This window comes from Sceloporus undulatus, chromosome 5 (genome assembly GCF_019175285.1).
Source record: "Sceloporus undulatus isolate JIND9_A2432 ecotype Alabama chromosome 5, SceUnd_v1.1, whole genome shotgun sequence".
NCBI classification, from domain to species: domain Eukaryota; kingdom Metazoa; phylum Chordata; class Lepidosauria; order Squamata; family Phrynosomatidae; genus Sceloporus; species Sceloporus undulatus.
The window spans coordinates 88,928,392-88,952,551 of NC_056526.1; the positions used below are offsets into that span (position 1 = coordinate 88,928,392).

Consider the following 24,160-nt stretch of genomic DNA (forward strand, 5'->3'; position numbering starts at 1 on the left):
CTTTGGAGGTGTGCTGTTTAAATGATGCATGCATCCTAAGAATCCGGAAGCTGCACCAAAGCTGCACTCCAGTGCTTAGGAATGGAGTGTGGTTTTGGCGCAACCTCCGGACTCTTAGGACCCAGGCATCATTTAAATAGCATACCTCCAAAGAGACCCGAAGCAGCTTTATTTTGGCAGTCTGTAACAGGCCATTGTCACTATTGCCGGATTGGCCTCCTGTGCCGGTATAGATAATCTAAATCGGCATTCATATTCACTCTGGAGTGCATTCACCTGCAATGTAATGTTGGTCATGTGGAGATCACCTGTTCAGTGTTCTAGCAAGCCATGGATACTTTGTTCAATTCACCCTCCCACATTTGCTTATCCCTTACTTTTTTTAACAGTCAGACAATACACTGTGGATGCTTTGCGTGATTACGTTTTAGGTTTTTTTTTTATTGGTCTGCTTGCGATTTTTCCCCGATGTGATTTTTTAAAGTAAAGTTTTCTTTTAAAGTGGTACTTTAAAAAAGCTGAGGGTTCTCACAAGCCTGTTGATTATTTCTCCTTGTGTTTGGATGATGTGGCTTAAGCTACATAATGATCCATGCCCAAAGAACATTATTAGTGTATTGCGTGGCACCAAATCAGCTCTGCTGTTTCAGTAACTGCCTAGGAAACTTTGTTCCTTATTAAATGCCATTATTCTTGTCTTCACTGTCATTCTTCATCTCTTTCAAAATAATCCCAGTGGTGACCCTTCTCAGGGTAGCAGTGGGCATTAAATTTTTTCTTTCTGTTTTCACTACCCTGAGTTTGCTGTTTCATGCTTCAGGGAAGGATTTGGGGCCAGTACAACCAAATATATACAGGTAGGTCAAGTGGGTCAATTGCAACCGTTAAGGGTTCCATTGGCTGCTGCACAAGGGAAGTCTCAGATATGATCATGGTGGTGGTGATGTGATGACAATGATAATGAAAAAGTTCTTACTTATGAGTTAAATCTAATACTAGTCCTGTTTAAGTAGACCCACTGAAATTCAACTACATATAAGACTAATGTAGGATTTAGTTCTGTATATTCATGTTCTTATTTAATTTTAAACTGCTTTTTGGTGTCAATCTTGACACTTTAGACAATAACAAGCCAACATGGTGTAGTGGTTTGACCCTGGAGAACTGGGTTCAAATCCCTGCTTGGCCATGAAACCCACTGGATGACTATGGGCAAGTCACACAATCTCAGCCTCAGAGGGTGGCAATGGCAAACTCGCCTCTGAAGAAGCTTGCCAAGAAAACCCTGTGCTAGGGTCGCCATAAGTCAGAAATGACTTGAAGGCACGCAAGAACAACAACATGATTGGATGTTTCCGCTAGATTTGACCTTTAAATCAGTGGAATCTTCATAATTCAGTTGGTACAGTGGATCTGCTTTAGCTGGAATTAGCAGTTAGATTTACATCAAGAAGATGGTGTCTGTGGCCCTTGAAACATGCAACGTAAGGTTCAGTATGAGAGATGCAGCAGAGATGTTGAGTGGAGGATGGAGGTGAGGGGGAAAAGGAGAAAAAATACATATTCGGTTAGTTGTACATACTAGCTATAGTTTAAACAGGGAGTGAGTTTGTGGTGATCACAGGGACGTAGCTAGGATTTTACGAAGGGGGGGGGGTTCCAGACTAAGTGCCACCATTATAATGGGGCTTGGGTGCGGTGGCGCAGCAGCACAAACCATTCATTTTTCTAATGGAAGGGGGGTGGTCCGGACCCCAAGAACCCCCCACTTGGCTGATTCCTAGCCTCAGCAAAACCAGAGAATGAAAAGTGTCTTAAAATGACAAGCTCTCCAAAATTCTGAATAAGAGGTTTCTATCAGTATTTATGCTTTATTTGGTTTATGTTATTAACATGTATTGGTTTTTTTGAGGGTTAGAAATTTGACCATGAGACCAAGAAGCTTGCAGTTATAGAGACTGTAAAAGTAGCCTGTCTTTTCAGCTTAGGGGTATTTGAAAACAGTATACAGCAGTAAATTAAAACCTTATAAAACATCAAAACAGTTCAATTAAAATACTTCATTCTAAAAAAACAGTGTTCCAGAACAGCAACTGAAAACAAATCAAACAACATCAAGTTTTGTGTTGGGGGAAACCCAAGTGAAACAAGTGTATTAAGAACTGGATGTCCTCAGTGCAATATGCCTGTGGAGAAAAGAGCATGGATTCCACAGTTCAGATGCTATCACTGGCCAAGTGTCACACTCTAAATGGTAGTGTCTTTCCTTCTGACCTCAACTCAGGGGAGAATATGGCATATATCTGAGAATGTGCTTCTTAACATCATGGTTACTTTAGTTGTGTACACAGTATTTGATGCTGGCATAGCTAGGACTATCCTGCATGAAGAAGAAATGTCTTCGCTTGCACTTCATTAGTGAATTGCCATTCTGTGTTAATTCAAGTGAGCATACAGAAGACTTTGATTCAGAGGGCAAGTGTTTTTAGGCACCTGTTCGTAATTTGATTCAGCTAGTAAATAGCCACAGCACTTTACACTATGCTGAGGCTGTGATGTGGGGAAACCACTAGAGGGTGCAGATTTCACAGCGAGAGGCACTTGGTAATTCTCCTTCCAAGCATGTACATAGTGGGGTGGAAGCCAAAGTACCTTAAATGACCCCAGTTGTTTTCAGTGATGAAGAGAGACATTGTGCTTCTGAATGTCTTTCAGAACAAGGGTGGTTTCACCTTCTTTCTCAAGCCACTGAATCCTCAGAAGCATAATTAATTGTAAAAAGTTGTGAATTATTTTATCAGTTCACAAATCTTTCCTTCACTTGCCAATGGTGTGAATCACAGTTTTTTTAAATTGAGTTTGAACTTCATTAAATATCCTTTTGTATATTTTCTCGATTTTTCCTAATACATTGCATCACTGCATAATCCTTTGCATCACTGCGTAATCAAAAGAAATGGCCTCTTAAGTGAGCATATATAAAATTAATATGTATATAAAATCTGGGTGTAAGATAATTTTATGAATTTCACATCCAAAGCTCAGAGGTATATGTACTGTAGCGTGTTGCATACTTTGGGCAGAAACAGCTTCTCTGATCAACTGTTTTTCCATGAATACCTTGAGCAAAGCAGAATGAAAACTGTTATACATTTTATTTTAAAAAGAAGTTTGTCTTACTCCTTATATAAAATGAGTTAAGTGTAGATTACACTGATAACAGGAAACACAATGTCTTCATCATCTATTCAGTGTGTCCACAAAATAATGAGGCTTGTTTCAAAAGTATACGATTTGGTACACGAGATTATTAATTTTTCTGATTATTCATAAGAGTCATTCCTAAAATCTATCTGACCTGTGGAAATGAAAAATCAGATTCTTTATAAACACTTAAACTAAACGACTTGAAAAATAATTGCACAGTTTGACAAGTCTCCTACAGCTGTGGTTCTGTGTATTAAAAATAGACTGTGATTAGAATGCATCAGAATTAAAGCAATTATGTTAACCTTCTACCTTTTCCCCTTAAAGGTGTTTTAAGAGCACAATTTCCCACAATGTAGAATGTTATCTTTACGAAGAGAGACTCATAAAAGTGTGCAGCAGCTCATTACAGTCATCCCTCCATATTTGCGGATTTGATTATTCACGGATTTCATTAATATGTTCTCTCTAGGACTGTCTAGGTCCTCCAGTGCAACTCTGTGGTCAACTTAAAGGTTGCACTGAAAGACCATTTGTAGCTACTCCAGTGCCATTCTATGGTCAGTGTATGTTGGACATTGACCACAGAGTTGCACTGGAGGACCTAGAGATTCCTAGAGAGGTGTCCTCTCAGGTAAAAACAGTGTTTTTGTTATTTGCGTTTTTTCCATATTCACGGGGGTCTTGTTCCCCTAACCCTAGCGAATATGGAGAGACAACTGTATCAACAATATAACATTCATGACCCATCATTGCAGAAGAACTGTGATTGATCTCAAGTTTAGACATTTTCAAATACAATTTTTTTCTTTGCCCTTTAGCTACAGCTGCGTACATAAAACTGTCAATTTCTAATTAGCAATAATAAACCAGTGTTTAATTTTTCATATTTTTCACAATTCGGTTTTACTTGCTGCCTTAAAATTGTGGCTGGAGTTGGTATTCAACTAGTATTCTGGCCCGTATACAACCCCACTTATGGAAACACACACACACATCTGAGAAAGGGTGGGGCTGTGCTGATTCTCTTGGTCACCATTTGGAGGAGGAGTACCAACATTCTTTTGACTTCTGCTCAAATGTGTATAGAATGAAAGACATGAATCTACTCTCCCTACACAATTGTTCCTTTTATAAAGAATCCAGAAGTAAAGCCAGAGTTTCACATCCTACAAAAATAGAGAGAACTCTCCCTTTCCATGTTTTCTGCACAATGAAAACATGGATAAAACCAATCCAGTTTGGATAAATAAATCTTTTAATGCATCATGCTGCATGTCCACTGACTCCATAAGACAGAAAGCATGGTTGTCCCCTTCTTCACTTTATACTAACTTTATACTTTATATACACTTTATACTGATTAGGTCAAGTCAGCCAGTGATGACTAGAATGTAAGTTCTAAGCCAACATCTCTAACCAATACACCACAGTGGCTCCTAAAAATAAATGTATGTTTGCCTGGTGGATGCTTTGTCTAGATTTTCATCACAATATGTCATATTGTAGACAAACAACATCCAGACATATTCATTCTGTCATGCGCTATAAACAAAGCCTTCTTAACCACCTAAGATTCCTCTGGACACATATCTGAGCTGATAGACAGTGTGTTGATCTGACAACTAATCTAATTTATATGTCTGCATTCTGATTGTTTTATCCAATGTTGGTGTGTGTGTGTGTGTGTGTGTGTGTGTGTGTGCCTCCAAGTTGCCTGTTGACTTATGGTGACTCAATGATTTTCATAGGGTTTTCTTATGTGATAGAAAGTGATGATACCATCATGAGCAAGAAATATTCAAAGGTGTTTTTGCAAGTTCCTTCCTCTGAAATGTAATCTATAGCACATGGTATTAATTGATGCTCTTCTGTCCAAGTATTAATCAGGACTGCTTAGCTTCCAGATCAGGATCTCATGTCTTTAGGGGTGATGAGAAAATTGTGGGTTTCATTTCCAATAGCATTTAAAATAAAAACAAACAATAAACAAAAGCACATCCCACCCCATGAAAACACATTCCTGCCACATGATTAAGAGCTAAAGGCCTAGCTTTAAAAAGTCTTTATCTTCTGGAAGAAAGAGAGCAGAAAGGGGGCCAGTTGTGTTTCTTCTGGAAGAGAGTTCCACAGACTGGGCTGAAACTCTGATTAAATCTTTTGGGGAAGTTCAGAAGTTCTGTTTGTTTAATCACTGGAGACTCCTCCCAAAACCTTAGTGCCCTTACTGCTTAATTTCCCCAATATATCTCCCATGGACACTACTAGTACTATAGGTAGATGAGGAGCCTGCTGGCTGAGTCATTCTAGGACTTTTTATCTAGAAAAATAACTTTTGGCAAGCTGGGTGGAAGCCAATAGTTTGATAGCAAAGGAATAATGTATAATCTGCTTTTGAGACACTTCCAAGTGTTCCACTGCAAGGAGAGACTAGGATGATGGGGCCATGAGACAGAGCCTACTCTGAGTGGTATCCCTGTTGTGGAGCTCTCTCACTGATAGGGTAGGCTGGTCCCTTCTTAGCTTACTGTATATGTTCACGTATAAGTCTGCAAATGTAGATCAAAAATTGATCCCAAAAAACCTGAGCAACCTATCCATGGGTCAATGTACGGTATGTACTTTTAACACTTATTTTAAAAAGGAATCATCCCTTGGTGAAGGGCAAGAGCATAATCTGTCCTGGAAGCACTGACTTCCTTCTAGATTCTCATCCATCCAGCCTTTAGTATGAGCACAAACAATTATGCCTGCTGGAATTTTGTAAGTTCTTAGGCATTATTTACCTTTGCTTCATCCTGTACATCCTTTGTTTCATGCCCCTAAGTTTTACCCTTGACTTATCCACAGGTCATATCAAAATCCATAGGTTTGGCTCCAAGACCCGCCCTCAACTTTTAAATGAGGCCAACTTATAGTTGAATATATACAGTAGGTTTAGGCTAGACAAGCCACCTACCAGTGAGGACCATAATAAATATGTACTGTTTATAGATAGCTATTGCATACCCATTTTTTGGTCTTGCATGTAACCTTCTGTACAGAGGAAGCCCAGTCTTTCCCAGCCTTTGAAATGGGAAGCAAATTGCTGTCCCTAACTTCTTCTGGGCTTGCCCCCTCAAACTGCTGGCATGCATGACCATCAGCCAAGCAACCTGCTCCCCATCCTGCTAGAAGAGGTGAAAAGTTGACACGGTGGCGGGAACATCTTTTTACTCTTCCTACAATGTAAGGGAGAGGTGGACAGAATGAAAAACGTGGCAACTACAACAGCAACATCTCAGATGTCCCTCATGTGCCACGGAAGTAGGAGATACCACAGGGCATTTTCTCAGGTACCCCTCCCATAGGGCCTTTGTTCTCCGGACCCTCAGGAAACAAGGCTTTCAAAAGAATAGCTGGCCCCAGCATGCTTCCTCCTCCTTGTTCATCAGCATGTAGGGAATGCTACAGTCACCACTACCACACTGCTGTGGATCTCCTTCTCCAGTGCAGCAGGTGACTTGCAGAGTTTTTTGCAGAGGTGTTCTGTTACACAGGAAGTTATCTTCAGAGGGGGACAGGAGAGATGAAATGGTGCACTTCTCACCCCTTGTATTTTACTACCAGAGGCAATTACTTCCCTGCATGTCATGATAGCACTGGTCCTATTTTATTTTTTTTTTTTAGATATTTTGAAACAGTTAATAAGGAACTATATAATCCACATGTACTTTTCCACCCTTGCTTTTTGTATAGGGAGAAGGAAAAGGACACTCTTAAAGACCATCTGTTAGGAAGGCATGCATAATTTGTTCGCCAATTCACATATGAGTCCCTGATGGCTCTGTATGAACAATATGAGCAGAGAATTCAAACATCATGTACAAGTGATACTGGATTTGGTCAATTCAGTGCATATATTTTTATCAAGAGGATACAAGGGGTAAGTTTTGCATGTGCCAAAACCCAGACTTTAACTAAAGTCTTCTCTGGAATGGCGAACATAAGCTAACTGGATCAAATGCTCCATCATCAAAGCATATGCCATTACAGATAAATTAGTTGCAAAAATTAACATTTTTTTTCAGCCAGGTTCTTCCCCCTGCCCTCTTTTTAAGGCAGCTGTTTGAAGTAGCACATGATTTTTGAAAGAAGAAACCCCAAGATAAGGATTAATGAGGAGGTATTCATGATATTAATTTCTAACATGATTCCTCTTGTGATGCAACATATACAGTACATTTTAGCTTGCTTAACAAATTCCCCCCAGTTACAGTTTTTGTGCAATTTTACATGTATGATTAGATGCAGGGGCAATACTATCAGGTTTAATTTTCTTTAAATTAGAGGGCACTGTAGACCTAACAGCATTTTTGGAAATAAAATATGCTCTAATTACTAACTTGTAAACAAGAGACAGTGACAGTAAATGCAGTCCTCAAAGCAACAACATAACTCACATGAGACTCAGAGAGAGTGCTTTGTACATCTACCTGTGAAAATTAAGAGATGGGGCTATGCAGGTTATGCTTGGCTGTGAATGGCTTCTTTTTATGAAACAAAATGGCTGTACTGCTCAGGACTATTAAAGCAGAGACCCCCAAAATGACATATTTATCTGTTCCCACCCACCTATCTATCCCCTGCCCAAAATAAATGATTGGGATGTGGTGGGTGGTATGCTCTAGTTTATGCCTTGTCATTTTAAGAAATGACTCATGCTAAATTGTTGGGACATGGTGTCTTAGTGGTTAAAACGCCAACTCTGACAATCAGGTTGGGCAGATTGGCAGTTCAAGACCCAAGTGCCGTGTGGTGGAGTGAGCTCCTATCACTAGTCCCAGCTTCTGCCAACCTAACAGTTCTAAAGCATGTAAAAATGCAAGTACAGTCGACCTTTCACATTCGAGGGGGTTAGGAAGCAAGACCCCATTAATGTGGAAAAAGCATGAATAACAGCTTTCCCTGCACATAAAAAAGAGGGCAAGTGTTATGTGCCTAAACAAAAATGTCTATTTTACCCATGTTGTTCCTGCCCAAAAGGAATATATAAAATGTATATGCCATTAAATTATCTGTCTTAATAAAAGCTGGAAAGAAATGTAAAATACATTGCATGTTATGGTAGTCTGCATCTTTCTAGTATAATAAAGGCAGGGGGGAGAGAACCTTCCAGTCTCTGAAATAAACAGATAAGTGTAAAGGAACTATGCTTGTTTTAATAAAATCTAAAGAATACAGTGAAGTTCCCAAGTTCAGCCAGATTTCTCTTGATATATTGCCCTGCCTACAAAACATTTCCTTTCCTGATTGGTAGCCAGACATATGCCTGGAAGACTATGGCAATCCTGTGAATGAGAGACCTTCCTATTCTCAACTGTCCAGCTCAGCTCTTGAAGATTCATGGTCTTGGCTGCTCTGATTGAATCATTATTTATACAATCAAATGCTTTACTATAGTCTATGAAACATAGCTGCTTCTTCTTTTGAAATTCCTTAATATGTTCTATTATCTTGCTGTATGATCCCTAGTGCCTCTTCTTTTCCTGAACCCAGCTTGTGCCATATATGGTAAAAGTCTTTATTGTAGGACCATGGTGGTGAACTTATGGCACGTGTGCCAGAGATGGCATGCAAAACCATTTTTTGTAGCATGTGGAGGGCAGGGAAGAGGTGCATCTGTTCTTCCTCTTTCCCAGGTGTCCTAGGTCATCAGGCGTCTCCAGAGAGACAGCTGAAATCCTGGGAGGGTTGGGGAAAGAAGTCCCGCACTGGAGGTCTCGCCCCCAGAGGGCGGACATCCTACCCTTGGAAGTCCTATTTCCCCTAGAAGTCCCCCACCCGGCATCTGGTAACACCTGGTGCCGGACGGCCTTTTAGTTTGGGCACTCGGTCCCTAAAAGGTTTGCCTTTTGTAAAGTTTGCCTGTTGTAAAATTTTAAGCATCACCTTGCTTGCATGAGAAATTAATGGTTCTGTGATTACAGCAGTTCTTGATATTTCCTTTTTTTGAAGATTGGAAAATATACTGAGCATTTCCAGTCTGTGGGCCATTGTTTTATTTTCCAAATTTGTTGATATATTTTATTTAGAACTACAGTAGATTCTGTTTCTGTAGCTTGGAGCAACATATACCAGTATATATCTATGAGCATATCTTTGTATAGCAAAGACCATAACCTCTGCATAGCTGATGCCCAGTGAAATGCTCCAAGAGTCAGCTCCTTCACCAAGATCCTTGAGAGCTAGGATTGAGGGGAAGAGAAAAAAACAATGGAAATGTTGAAACAGCAGCATTAGTTTACATAATTCCTTAAATTCCCATGCTGAGCTCTGTTCTAAAAGTTCTGGACAAAAAAGCCCACTGGCAAACCTTGTCCAATGGCACCCAAAATCTAGGAATTTGCTGAGCTGTAATTGTTTTGCTTCCTAAATAGTAGTGTGAATGTAGGGCATCACTTTCAGCTTTCAGACATGCTGTTGCTGAAAATATCCTTTCAAAGAGGGTTGAAAAGATACAGCGACTGCCCTGTTGGTGAACTAGTTTGTAGATCTGTCATGCTTGTGCTGTTTCTGTCGATTGCTGCAAATTTATTGTTGCTGTGTCTGTATCTAATATGTGAGAGCACAGCCTTCTGTTTCATACGTCAGAATTGCTCCAGAACCAACAGTGAGGAGAATCTGAAGCAGTGTATTAAGGAAGGCCAATGAATATTTATGATAGTCCTAGGGAGTCGACACTCAAAAAAGTGAAACCAGCATGATGCCCCTACATACCAATCTTTGATCTCAGTTTTAAGAGAAAGTGTAATAAAAACAGCATAATGGTCTTATTCTAATAGAGTGGTTAGTTTGCATTGGTTACAGCAATAGTAACAGTTAAGCTTTTGCCACTCTTAACATAAATTCATGTAGCTGGAGATTTGTAGTTCAACAGTAGCCTTGAGAATTCAGTTTAGCCCATAACATCCCAGTTGAAGGTATTATGACGTCTAATTACAGCTCTGATCCTAATCTCAATGGGATTTACTTCAGAGTAAATGTGTTTTGGCTTGGCTTCTATAACTTATTTCCCTCTCTGAAATATAAACTGCCTATTTAAGGTGGTTTTTTTTCCTGAATGGAAGTGTAAGTCAGGTGTCAGCAGACTTAAGAGTAGCAGGGCTATTCAGAGTGATGCTCTGTGGACCAGGAACAGTATGTGAGCCATCAGCGGCTGGTCCATGGTGAGTTTCCATGGGGGAAAAAAGAAACTGTTGCAGTCAGTGGCCTTGATATACTAGGTGGGAAAGATCATCAGATAGCCCGCTTACTTTCCTCTATATGCATAAGAGCTTTTCAGGCTAACAATTAGCTGGTCTTTATATATTTGGTGTCCCTATTTCATTGTAGGAATAAACTTCTAGACCAAAATCACAGTTGAGAATGATCCAAGGGGTTAATTCTTCCAAGAGAAGACAAAGTGACTTGCCAGAGTTCCATACAAAGGATACAGGTTCAAATGAGCAGGATAGGAGCAGGAAGGATGAGAATCCTGAGCAGGTCTGTAGCAGCAAGCAAGAATTGAATAAGATTATGTTTACATTAGCCTGGTGGAAAGCAATAGGTTAAAATAATCCTAGGCATGCTATCCTTGTAGTTTTTCATGAGAGATAATTACTTTTTTCTTCAAGGGGCATGGTGTCAGAAGAGTTGCTGCATTTGATATTTTGGCATGTAGAGTACCTCCATACTCTCTTCAGGCCTAACCCTTCTGGCCTCTTTTCTTGCTCTCTGCTGAGGTTCAGAGTGTTATCCAACTATATAATTATATGAATTTGATGCTACTATAACTACAATCCTTCAGAATCCTGGAATTTGTAGTTAGGTGAAGGTCTGAATTTTTTACTGCACTCTTTGGTACAGCATCAGAGCTCTTTGATAGAGAGCTACCTCTTTAAACTAGAAATCCTAAAATTCCATTTGATGGAGCCATGACAGTCAAAGTGGTATCAAACTGCTATAATTGAAGAGTGTGGCTGCATCATCTGATTGTAAATATCTCAGAGCAAAGACTAGTTTTTGTTAGGTCACTCTGTGGAGCACACTGATAACTTGTGAAAGACTAGATTATGGTAGTACATCAATAGGTCATTTCTTATGTCTTATTTAAATATTGGTAGTATTTTGAAAACAAGTAATGTATACAGTCCCTTCCATTCCTGTTTAATTACCAGTTTCATCACAGGTTGAGGAAAGGGAGATGAAAACAGTACAGCAGTTACATGCAGTCTAATCTTTTGTTTTCCTCCCTTGAACAAGCCCAATGGCTACACTAATATATGTTTAATATAATGATAGTGACCAGTGTGTTTTAGAACTAGCCTCTTCCCATACACCAGGACTTGTAATTCAGTAGTGCTTCTTGTTGTTTTCTTTTAGCACCTCTGAAGAAATGACATTTCCTAAAATAAATAAGTAAAGAAAGAAAGAATGCTGTGCTACCTATATATAAAGATGTATTTTCTTTGAAATTATATCCATTTTGCAGTGCACTTAATATAACACTCAAGTGTTTTCAGAAATATCCCAATCTATTTCAGGCTGGGGACTCACAAAGTAACAATAGTGTAGTGCTTTTGAAACCATTTCTTCTGTTAACTTTGAAAGCTGCATCTTTTAGCTGCAGGAGCCACTGAAGATGTGTAGAAATATGATGCTAGAAATACAATAGCAAAACTTTCCTTGTAGAGAATAAAATAACCAGAAAGTGGTGCTGTAGTTTTTGCTGTTTTCTCTTCAGTGTATTTGGAATAGCTTTGAGATCTATATACTGTATATACTTATATATAAGTCTAGAAATTTTAGTCCAAAAATTAACCCAAAAACCTTAAGTCGACTACTGTATGGGTCAATGTATGTACTATACTTTAACTCCTATTAAAAAAGGAGTCATTCCCAGGTGAAAAGCAAGAGGGTAATCTGTCCTAGAAGCAGTGATCCTTTTCTGCTCTCTCATCCATCCAGCCTTTAGTGTGAACACAAACAGTTATACCTGCTGCAATTTTGCAATTTCTTTGGCATCATTTTCTTCTGCTTCATTAGATCTTTTGTTCCATGCCACTAAGTTTTACACTTGACTTATACAAGGGTCATATTAAAATCCATAATATTGTCCCCAAAACCTGTCCTTGATTTATACATGAAATCAACTTATACTCGAATATATATGGTAATCTATAATAATAAGTATGTGGACAGAGTAGCCTAGAGATCTATGTATGATTCCTTGCTCTGTGTCCTATTAACGTATTGAAGGACGACCAACTGGGGCACACAGAGTGGTTCCACTTTGAAAGTGTCACCTCCATTGTGGAAATTACTTCAGAAATCTCCAGATCCTCTTTCAGCTGCCAAGCTTTGATGTTTGTATTTCAGACAGCTTTTAACCACTGAAATGAGATCTGGGTGAGAATTTCCTCAAGAATGATAGAAGATACAGCATTTTACCATTTCAGCCAAGGATGTTCTTGAGAGAGAGAGAGTCATTTGAAAACATTACTGCGTGAGGAAAAATCTATTGAGATTCTTATCATCTTTTTCTTTAAGGAGGAGAAGGGCTTGAATAAATGTTTCTACTAACTCCCAACTGGCCTCTTTTCTCCTTGTCTCCATTTCGTGATAATTGCTTCATATTTGTTCATTTTATAGCAATTAAAGTACTAACAGCACTTTGAATAGAGAACATGCCTAAGAATTGGTTCTGATGGGATGGCTGAGGCTAAGGTCCCATACAGACAGGCCAACTAAAGCTGCTTCGGGTCACTTTGGAGATATGCTGTTTAAATTATGCATGCGTCCTAAGAGGCTAGAAGCCGTGCCAAAGCTGTGGTCCAGTCCAAAGTGACCTGAAACAGCTTTATTTTGGCCTGTCTGTACAGGCCCTAACTTGGCAAAGAGTACTGCTTAGCAAGGATCTGCTTCTGTGAACAGAGTACCATCATGGTAGCAGTTGAAATCCTGATTTTGTTTTTAAAAATGATTTCATTTAGCTAATGGGTGCAAGCATTTTCACATGACCTCGTTCAACCATTGCACTGTGCACATCAGTGTACAACTCATGTAAACAGTTTCCATGTCTCCGCTTTTTCAGCAAAAATACAAAGAGTCATGCAGCACCCTAAACACAAATAGATGTATTACAATGTTTCATTGACTATACTCCATTAAAGTTTATGGTATGATAAATTGGCAAGTACATTGACCAGAATTGAGACTGCAATCAAGAAATAAGAAGAAGACTAGGAATGAGAGGGACAGCACTGAAAGAACTAGACAAGATCCTAAAGGGTAAAGATATACAATAAAGCACTGTCCAATCTATTATATTCCCCATCACTACGTATGGACTCTCCAACTCTATGATTCTAGGGTCTTCAAACAGAGGCTGGATGGCCATCTGTCGGGGATGCTTTGATTTGGATTTCCTGCATGGCAGGGGGTTGGACTGGATGGCCCTTGCAGTCTCTTCCAACTCTATGATTCTATGAGAGCTGGACAGTGAAGAAAGCAGATATAAAGAAAATCAACTCATTTGAGATGTGGTGCTGGAGAAGAGGGGACACCCAAAAAGACAAATGGGTCCCTGAACAGATCAAGCTTGAACTTCCCTGGAAGCCAAAATGATTAAACTGAGGCTGTTGTACATTGCCACACCATGAGAAGGCATGAATCATTGAAAAAGGCAGTAATGCTAGGAATGGTAGAATGTAGTAGAAAGAGAGGAAGACCACATGCCAGATGACTAGACACAATTAGGGAGGATGTCTCATAGACAGGGTCATCATGCGTCAGGGGCGACTTGAGGGCAGCTAACAAAAACAAATAGGTGTGCTAGTAGGAGGAAGAATACATTCACACAGTTCAAATACATCACAATATTTAGCTTTGAGATTTTGATATTCTAACCCAAACTCTGGAGCTTTTTCTTCTTTAAAATTTCCTTTTGGATGCTGCAGTCAGAATCTCTGATGTCAGTGCCACTCAAGAAGAAGTGAGCCTTTTTCATCCACTTGGCATCTTTACCGGAAACCAAAACAAGAAACAGTGCCTCTTTTTCCCTTCCGAGTTTGGAAGAGTGTATGAAGAGAAGTGAAAGCCAGATTTATTCAAAATCAGTGCCTATTGAAGCTTCATGTCTTTTTAAAAGATGAATCTTGATTCAAATGGGTGTGCTGTATGCTTGGCTTTGACAGAGTGGCCAGCGCCAGCTGGCTACATCATAAACAAGTGTCTCTACTGACACGAGGGAGGACAACTTCTATTGCCAGAATAATGCTGGGCCAGTTTATCTAGATGTTGTTTCTACTGTCACTCAGAACGCAGTTCCCCTATCTGCCAAGAGTAGTAGGGCTCCATTTCAGGTTGTGGAGGTGTTCTATGTATGTGAGGTGCGGGGGGAGGAGGAGCACACACAAACAGATCTATGAACTTTGTGTTGTACATTGTCTGTGATTGTGCCAATCCAGGCTAAAGCATCTTAAGGTGATGCTCAGTAGTGAGTGAGGCTTCACACAGTGAACAAAGAAGACACAGCACAGTTATGGATAAAAGAGGTTACTGTCTCATTAGTCCTGACTGAAAAGACGTGGGTCCAGATCCAAGGATGGATTGATCTGCAGTTGACTGATGAAGTTGACTTACCAAGCTCGACTTTTGGGAATATCCAGAATGATAGATGTGGGATTCCACATGGGTGGAATCCGCTGCATGATACTCTTGCTATTGGAAGTGGAAATACTCCACTACCAAGGCCCATAAGGGGACCATAAGGTCCATCTCCAAGGTCCATAAGGGACCCTTCTTATTAGTCTGATGTGCACACAGGTGTCATCTTCCCACAACTAGATCCTGGCCTCATGCGAAAACTGCTAAAAGTTATGAATATTCTCAAATCTAGATTACATTAGAAGCCACATGACTGTAAACTACAAAACAGAGGGAGAGGGGGACGAAGCTCCTAAACAAACTGAAGGTGGGAACATCAAGGCCCATATTACATAGCCAGGTGGCAGACTGGAATGAAGTCTTTGCTTGTCCTGTCTAGTTGCAACCACCAGGTTTAAAAAGATTGGCTGGCTTCTGCCGCCCCTTTCTAAAGCCTGTGAAAATAACATGGGTGTCTAAGAAAGGCATATATAGGTCTTGATGCCAAGGAAGATAGTGCTTAATGAATTCAAGCTTGCTCCCGTGAACTCAAGTAGCACTCCAGCTATGTTAGGAGATACTATTTGTAAAGCTCAGCTACAAAGGAATCAATAAATACAGCAGAGTGGAAAGACCTTAAATATCCTGGGGTTTTGTTTGTTTAATGTGAAGTCAAAGGCTTTCATGGCTGGCATCCATAGTTTTTTGGGGGGTTTCGGGCTATGTGGCTGTGTTGTGGAAGAAGAGTTTAGGAATAAACTCTTCCAGAACATGGCCACATAGTCTGAAAAACACACACACAAAACTTTGTCTGGCCCCATTTCCACTTCCAAATAAATCAGTGCGCTAAACATTGACAGAGAAGGCTAAACAAAATTACAAATCCCAGAATTCCATAGCATGAGCCATGGCATTTAAAGCACTGTGGAAGTGCATCATTTCTGAAGTGTAGATGCAGCCTAGGTGTAACATTCTAACCATCATCATATCATTCCCGCTCTCTGAAAGTGTATTCAGATTGCAGTAAGTGGATTTCCAGTTTTGATTTTTAATATAAATTTGTACATAATTTTTTAATGGAAAAGAAACAAAATTTCCGAATTTAGCAAAGGCGAAAGAACTGAAATCTGTGCATCCTAGATAGATACTTTAATTCTTCAATGTATCTGTCTCAGCTGCTAAAAGAGAGTGTATCTATTCCATATGCACAGCTGAGACCTGTACAGCCTTCTCAGTGATTGTGTTTAGATGTAACAAACTACAGCTTATTGTTATGTGAACAAACATTAGGGTCATGTACTTGTATTCCTTCCCTCTCTTCATGTAAGGTGAGAAGGAGAAGATTTGAGAGCTTTTCGTTCTGTTTTCAATTAACTACAATTTCATAGTCTATTCAGATCCCTAACCGGTCAATCTTAACTATGATTTATTATAACAAAGCAGCTTTGTTATCCAATGTTTCAAGTTGCCTTGGTTCAGTTAAATATATTTAAGACTAAATGTACAGAAAACTAATATGCAGTTGGTAAAAATGGAAACAAAATACTGTCCTTCTCCAGAGGTGGAAAATGAAGGAGAGTATGAGCTTACAAGGCTCATTCATGCAGTGTTGAACTACAATTTGTTATTAGATCCAAATGCAGCCATTCTGGCATTGTTGAAATGGGGTGGATTTTGTAATTGAATATTGTTATATGTCTTTACACTATGATATGTAATCCTAGGAAAAGGAGTTCAAACAGTGAGGTTTTGTTTTGTTTGGTTTTTTGGTGCATCTCACCAGGACCTCACTCTGCTTTTGTTTCCATAGCAAATATATTTTAGATTTCTCAGCCATGCTTATAACTCTGGATAAGTGTAATTCAGGGTTCTCCCCCAGCCACTTTCCTCCCCAAAAGAAATACCTTCTGATTTCAGAATCCTAGGGCTGCCTAACATTGGTTGGCTAACATTAACAATGACTAAGGTTATATAGGGGAAAAATCCAAGCTAGAAAAACTACTTTAAAAACAATTAGTTACAGTTATAATTCCAAGGTCTTCTTCCCAAAATGTAGTTAATTGTTGCTTTGTTTTTTACAATATTGAAAAAACAATTCTTTGTTTTCACATTTCTCAAAAGTTGCTTTTTAGTTACTTTGAAAAATCTTGAGTGCTACAAGCTGCCCATCTGTGGTACAAAACACATTCTCCTTCTGTCTACTTTGTTCTTGCCAAATTAGCCATAATGAACTACAAGGCACAGTCTCAGGGCCCAAACAGACAGGCCAAAATAAAGCTGCTTCGGGTCACTTGGGAGGTATGCTGTTTAAACGCTGTATGTGTCCTAAGAGGCCGGAAGCCATGCCAAAGCCACACTCCAGTCCTAAGGACTGGCCTCTTAAGATGCGTGTGTCATTTAAACAGCATACCTCCAAAGTGACCCAAAGCAGCACTATTTTGGCCTGTCTGTTCGGGCCCTCAGTCACACTTAAGCAATATGATAGTCCTTTCGTACTGTTTTTAATGAACCCACATGCGGTAACTAAAAATTACAGTTCAAGTAACTACATTCAATTAATTAAAGGTACAGTTATATTTCAGTTCAGCTGTAGTTCTTATGTTACATTTGTAACATAGTATTGTCAACATGGTTATTTGGGATCAATTACAAATTACTAGTTATTAACAGTTATTTCAAAGCTGCGGGAGAAAATGTGCATTTCCCAGCTTATTCTCCATTTCTTTACTGGGAGAAAAATGTGCATTTCCCAGTTTATTCTTCTTTTTGTTTTTTGTTTTTTACTGTAAAAGAAGAAAAAGTAAGATGTAAGATGGAGCTGACATTGTGTCTGCAGCAGTTCTGCTTGGTTTACTGTGTTGACTAAGGAGGATGAGATTATTGCTGTACATTGGAACATAATATATTATGCTGAATGACATGCTCTCCTTTTAACACAGTGGGGCCAGCAATTAGAAAGTAGACTAAGGTATTATTTTACGAGGCAGAATATCTTGCTGCTATTTCTCTCTGCAGTGAGGCGTTCTGCTGACCAATGTGGCTGGGGCAATGTACATGTGTATTTTAACTTTTTATCACTGGCAATGTAGCTTACTGTTACATCCTTTTGCTTTGTGAGTGATTTAATGCACAATTTTGTAGAGTGCTTTGGTTGGGGAAATTTTTTGTTTTTCGGTTTTTTTGGACTGGTAAGAAGGGGTCCCTCTCCTGGGAAAAGTCCACCATCCCCAAACATGTGACTGGGCATGTGAAGGCTGTATGTGCAGACTGAAGCAACGGGGCATGATTGGAAGAGACACCGGCTGCCAAGTCGATGAGGCGGCTGAGAGTGCGGCGCTCGCAGCCAACAACAGCCTGCGATTATGTAACGCCTGCAAGTGTCTGGCACAGTGCTCCGCTGGAGAGATGCGTCACATGTTGTGCAATGCTCTTGGCCCTGAAATTCAATTAGGCTGCTTTCTGAACGATTCGTGAGTCTGCATGAGATAAGCTTCCCACTGTTGTACGCTAGAAAGCAAATGGGCTGATTAGCTGCTGCACAGGAACTGATAAATTGCTTCTTGTAATTCTAGCCAGGGTATTTGTGCATTGCTTATACATCATTGTGGCACCGCCGGGAAGGTTGAAATTTAAAGCAGTTATGTAACCTGGCTGCACAAAAACAGAAACAAAACCATCCTGCCTCCCTCCTTTTCCTTCCTCCACCTCCTCTCAGCCACCATCAAACCAAAGCCGAATAAAATGTTTTGTGCCAGGCACTCCCTCAGAGGAATTTAGCCTTCGTACATTATGCTATTGAATTTATCCATCTGCTTCACTGACTCAGGACTGTTTCTCTACAGGGCTGGGTGGGTAATGGATGGTTTGGTGCCTGAGAGGGGAACCGTTTTGGCAAGGGACATTCTTTGGTACACATTAACACTTGTAAATGCAGCTGGACTGTTAGTACTCTTTGTTTTCTTTTTTTCTTTTTAAAGAATCCCATGTGGCTCAACAGAGAGTTCTTTAAGTGACCACTCCTGTATTTCTTAACACAAAACAGTCCTCAAAACAGAGCATTCTAGACTCTCTTTATTTCCCCAAGTTTCTTTGTACATCTGTGTGTCAGGAAGGGGCAAGAGTGACTCAACAGAAGTTGAGGTGCTTTTCTAGAAAGAAGGAGGATTTGAAGTTTCTTTCAGATGAAAGATTGCAAGTTCTCCAATACATTGAATTGCCCCCTTCTCTACTTTCCCTGTGTATATCTTCTGCCTATGCTAGCAAGATGGTTCAGAAGGAAACACTTCAGACAGAAGTGTATGGCATTATTATATTAGGGTCTATTACTTTTTACCCCAAATACTTTTTAGCCAAAAGAAATTATTGGCAACAAGTCTTATTTGATTTGATGTAACACTAACAAAACTTTAAAAAAAATCTTCCATCAAACATTTATGTTTGTCACATAATCTGTGACCACTTGCAATGATTTAAAGACCAAATAAAACATTGCTAAGTGCATACTAAAGAAAAATACATCAAGTCCCACGTTTCTGGCTAGCTAGCAAAGCTTAAATTTAAATGTTTGTTAACAGGTAGAGCCTAGTTTGATTTAATGAGTTGGCTATGCAGGCACTTCAGACGACTCATTATTGTCAGAAAATCTAACTTACTGCAGCAGTTCTGAAAATAAATGGCTGTAGCTCAGATAGTACTAGACTGTATTTGAGTGCAGACCTTTCTTTAGCCCTCACCCCATTTGTCCTTGGGTAATGTTCAATCGCTAAATTTCAGTAGTTTATGAATGTACTTTATTCAAAAATGACTTCCATAGTTCTAGGAATAGTTTTCTCCTCTCATATAATATAGCATTGTCATGAAAATAGGAACATTGATGAGTGATACTTAGAATCATAAAACTGGTAGGGACCTCAACAACCAGCTAGATCAACTTCTTGCTAGTATGGGAATTCATTACCTTTGGAAAGGTAGGCCTCCAATTTCTGCTTTAAAATGTCCAATGACAGAGAGTCCATCAAATTCTGAGGGAGTCTATTTCCCTGTTGAACAGCCTTATCATCAGGAAGTTCTTTCTAATGAAAGTGAGAATCTTCTTTCTTATAATTTAAATCCACTCTTTAGGATCCTACCTTCTGGAGCTGTAGAAAGCAAGCTCACTTAATAGCCTGGCAGCCATCAATAGAAATTCATTCAATGAAGTATGTTTAGAAATGGGTACCAGATCTTGCTTCACTATAAGCTCTGCACTGACTTCAAAAATTATTGAGAAAGAAACTTAGGTCAAACAATGAATACAAATAAATTGCAGCCAGTCCCATCCTATGAAATACATATGTGGGTCTTATCCAGCCTTTACATTATAATGTTTATAGTTTATAGTTTATTGACTAACAAACTACTACAAAGGACATGGTGTGTTCAAGTTGCCTGTATTTTTATGGTGACCCCTTGAATTTCATAGGATTTCCTTAGGCAAGGAATACTCAGAAGTGTTTTGCCAGTTCCTTGTTCTAATGAAGCATAATTTGAGAAGTATCCAGTAGTAGCATCAATGAAGCTGTTCTGATTTTAATATTTTGTAAGGCATTTGAGCCCCAAAGTGGGGGAAAGGCAGGATATAAATAAATAAAACAAAATTAAACATGGATAAATAATTAGAACCTAATATGCCAAACAGAACTTCAGCTGAGTAAAAGAAAGCTTGGATTGTAGGTGTGACAATCCTGGGGGACAGCAGAACTGAAAACAAAAAATTGGAAAGATGATGACATATTGATAATAATAAATAATAAATAAAAGTTTTATTTATATCCCGTTTTTTTGTTAAAACAATCAAAGCGGGGTACAACCCGCTTCAGCTTCCCTGTGAAAAGAAAACAACTGTTGTTCCAATAGTGATAAGTATTCTGGGAACAAATCCAAATGGGCTGACAAAACATCTGAATGAAATCGCCGTAGATGGGATCACAACAGTACAATTACAAAAGAAGGCACTGCTTTAAATGTGCCACATTATCCAATAATACCGCACTGGTTCCTAGATAGTTGGATATAATTTAGTTCAATCTAGTTCAATCTAAATCAAATCATCAACCTCTTTGAAACATGTTCCCCAGTTCTTCTGCAATTACAGTAAATACATACACAAACACTTTCTTCCATCTGGGGCCCTTTCAATTATAGTGCCATTTCCCACTTTGGACTTTATCACACACACAATTTTAAACATTCTGGAGACTGAAGGAGGACGCTCGTATGCATGCGCGGCCTCCCAAAAATGGATTTTATCGCACACAATTCAGTCCTCCAACAGTCCCCGTTCCGCCCCCCAGCGCGCGCCTGTTTGCGTCCAGTCCTGACGGGTGTGATTTTTGCCTGACAGATTACCTTCTGTCGGCAAAAAATCACGCCTGTCAAGACTGGACGCGAATGGGTGCGCGATGGGGGGTGGAACGGGGACTGTTGGAGGACTGAATTGTGTGCGATAAAATCCATTTTTGGGTGGCCGCATGCACACACAACCATCCTCCTTCAGTCCCCAAAACGTTTAAAATTGTGTGTGCGATAAAGTCCTTTATCTGCTGTGGATGCAACTAGTAGAATCTTGGGATTTGTAGTCTTCTGAGAGACATCATGGTGTTAGTGGTTTGAGCATTGGACTAGGAGACTGGGAAGAGATCAGAGTTCAAATCTCTGTTTGGCCATGGAAACCCACTGAGTGAGTGAGTCACACATTCTTAGCCTTAGAGGAAGTGAAAGGCAAAACCCCCTCTGAACAATTTTTGCTAAGAAAACCCATGATACATTTTCCTTCAGGTAGATATAGGTCATTGTATGTTTACTCAAACCCAGCAGATTGTGAGACACCACCTGGTGAGGGGGATAAATCATAAAATATAGGCCATTGCAACTCCAGCTCCATGCTCCATCCCATCTGCTGTTGCACAGAGAACCTGTATGTGCAAAGCTGAGAAAGATTAAAGACCTCCATTTTAACAAGGACACTCATGCCAGAACTATCCAGGATATTTCATAGAATCATAGCATCACAGAGTTGGAAGAAACCTCAAGGGCCATCAAGTCCAAAACCCTGTTTGAAGACACAGTCAAAATACCACTTTGTACCAAAATTCTACTGAAAACAGAAGTTTTCTAATGCAAACAGAGAATGCTTTTAAAAAAAAATGAATCCCAGCAGGAAGGGATTAAACTCTCCTTCCCATTCCTTATGGACCTCATACCATGGTTTTAACACTACTCGCCCTTTCTCCACCAGCTATTTAAATTTATGGAAAGTGTACACGTTAATTGCATGAATGCAATTAACATTAAGTCTGGTTTGGCCCCTAGAAGAATAGACAGCATTTTCATTTAGAAACCAAATAATACTTTTGCCTCTAGCAGACGATGAACAAGAAAGTTTGCATGCCAAACTAATCACATGGCATTTTTCTGCAGCTGCCTGATAAATAAATTGAACCAAAGGGGTAAGGAATAATCACTGACTTGTAAGAAATACTAAATATTGTAGATATCATTAGATGCCATGACTCATCAGAGAAGCTAATAATACAAAGAAGGCAGTAGGAAAAGAGGAAGACTGCATTACAACTGAATTAATTCTTTAAAGAATTAGTGATGTGATGAAAGTTCTGTTCCAGTTGTGTTCCAGTCGAGACTTGACTAGCTGAGGCTTGGCTCACTTACTGCCCATTTCACACCACGGCCATTTGCAAAACTATTTGTCTTCTTACATTAAGGCAAAGAAAGTGCTCCATGTCCCCAAGCTGTATTCCAGCACTTCCTACAGCTGCAACTGGATCTCTGAAACTTGGGTAGACACATTTTTAGTGGTTCTTACATTTTTTTCTGAAATGTACTTTCCAAATGAGAAAACATTTTAATATATATATTCACTTTCATTAAACCCCTCCTTATATCTGAGAAAGTCAAAATGGTTTTTCTACTACACATGTTATAAGGCAGAATAATCTAAAACACAGTTAGTTGCCTAGAGCCACCCAGCTTGTGCTGCAGATTTCATTGGTATCTAATGAAATTCTTGATAGCTGTTATGATTCCTTGGTTTGTATTGGAATGTTTTATTCCCCATATTTACTACAGTGGGTTCCTTTCAGATTTGGATGGCTTGCTTGCAATATTATTTTTGCTATTTGTCCTTCCTGCTCAGTATAGTTCCTGTCTAAGAGAAAAGGTTACGGCATTGTGTAGATATATGGGACTTAATGCTTCCAACAGAACTTCCACTATTCTGCACAACTGGAATGTTTAAGAGGGAAATTCCCCTTTTCTTTCCATCTGAGAGGGGTCCAGTTTCGATTCAGTCTGTTTCAATGAGGGAGGAGATAACTTTCTTTCCCTGTGCATTGTAGTGCTGGTAAAGATATTCCAGCAGTCAATAAAATGCATGCATACATACACATACCTTGGGATGGGGCTGCATTCTTTATCACCTACTTCAGCCCTCAGTTTCAGGATCCACAGACTGGTCTGTCTTAAGCCATTACTCTGAGTTTGTTCTGGGCCCATGGCTGGAGTATAGGACAGTGACTCACTTTTGCCTGGGAACAAAAAAGAAGAGAACAGAATAATTTACTTCTCAGTAAATGACAGTAAAATTATTATTATTATTATTATTATTATTATTATTATTATTTTGATGAAACTTGATGTGGGAAGAAACAACAGTTGAAAATGAAATCATGAACACATTTCTAATTGCATATTGTCACCCTTTTTGAATTCTGTCCCAAGGAAGTGCAAAACAGAGCTGTGATTTTCGAGCCTCGTTCTAAACTCCCAATATCGCTGGGAATGCAAAAAATGTTTACACTGCCTCCTTCTACATCCTGCAGTTCCACAACTCTCTTGGAAAGCCACCAAAGGAACTAAACACTATACAATGTGCGTAGATGAGTGCACATTACATACATCATTTAAACAGCAGTAGTAGCACCAACAGCAGTAAGAGGTCTCACTAAGGTTTCCCTCTCAGACTAACAAACTACTACAAAGGGCATTCTTGAAGGAAACTGGTGCATTCACCAGAAGGACATTAGGTTCTTTGGAAATGTCCCTGTGTACAGATCTGGATTATAAACTGCGGCAGAAGAGGATGGTCATAGGAGGGTAGGACTTACTTTTAACTGTAGTGGGCATTATGAGGTGGAGAAAATCTTGATTTTACACTATCTTTTACAGTTTTTATGATCAGTAAGTTGCTTTATTTTGAATTTTTTGTTGCATAGAAGATTTCATATAAATC

General features: G+C 39.4%; 1 protein-coding gene across 1 annotated transcript in view; it reads left to right on the forward strand.

The window, feature by feature from the left end:
* Positions 1 to 24,160, forward strand: part of ITPR2 (inositol 1,4,5-trisphosphate receptor type 2) — a 258,378-nt gene that overhangs the window by 138,724 nt on the left and 95,494 nt on the right. The gene's annotated exons all lie outside the window — the stretch shown is intronic.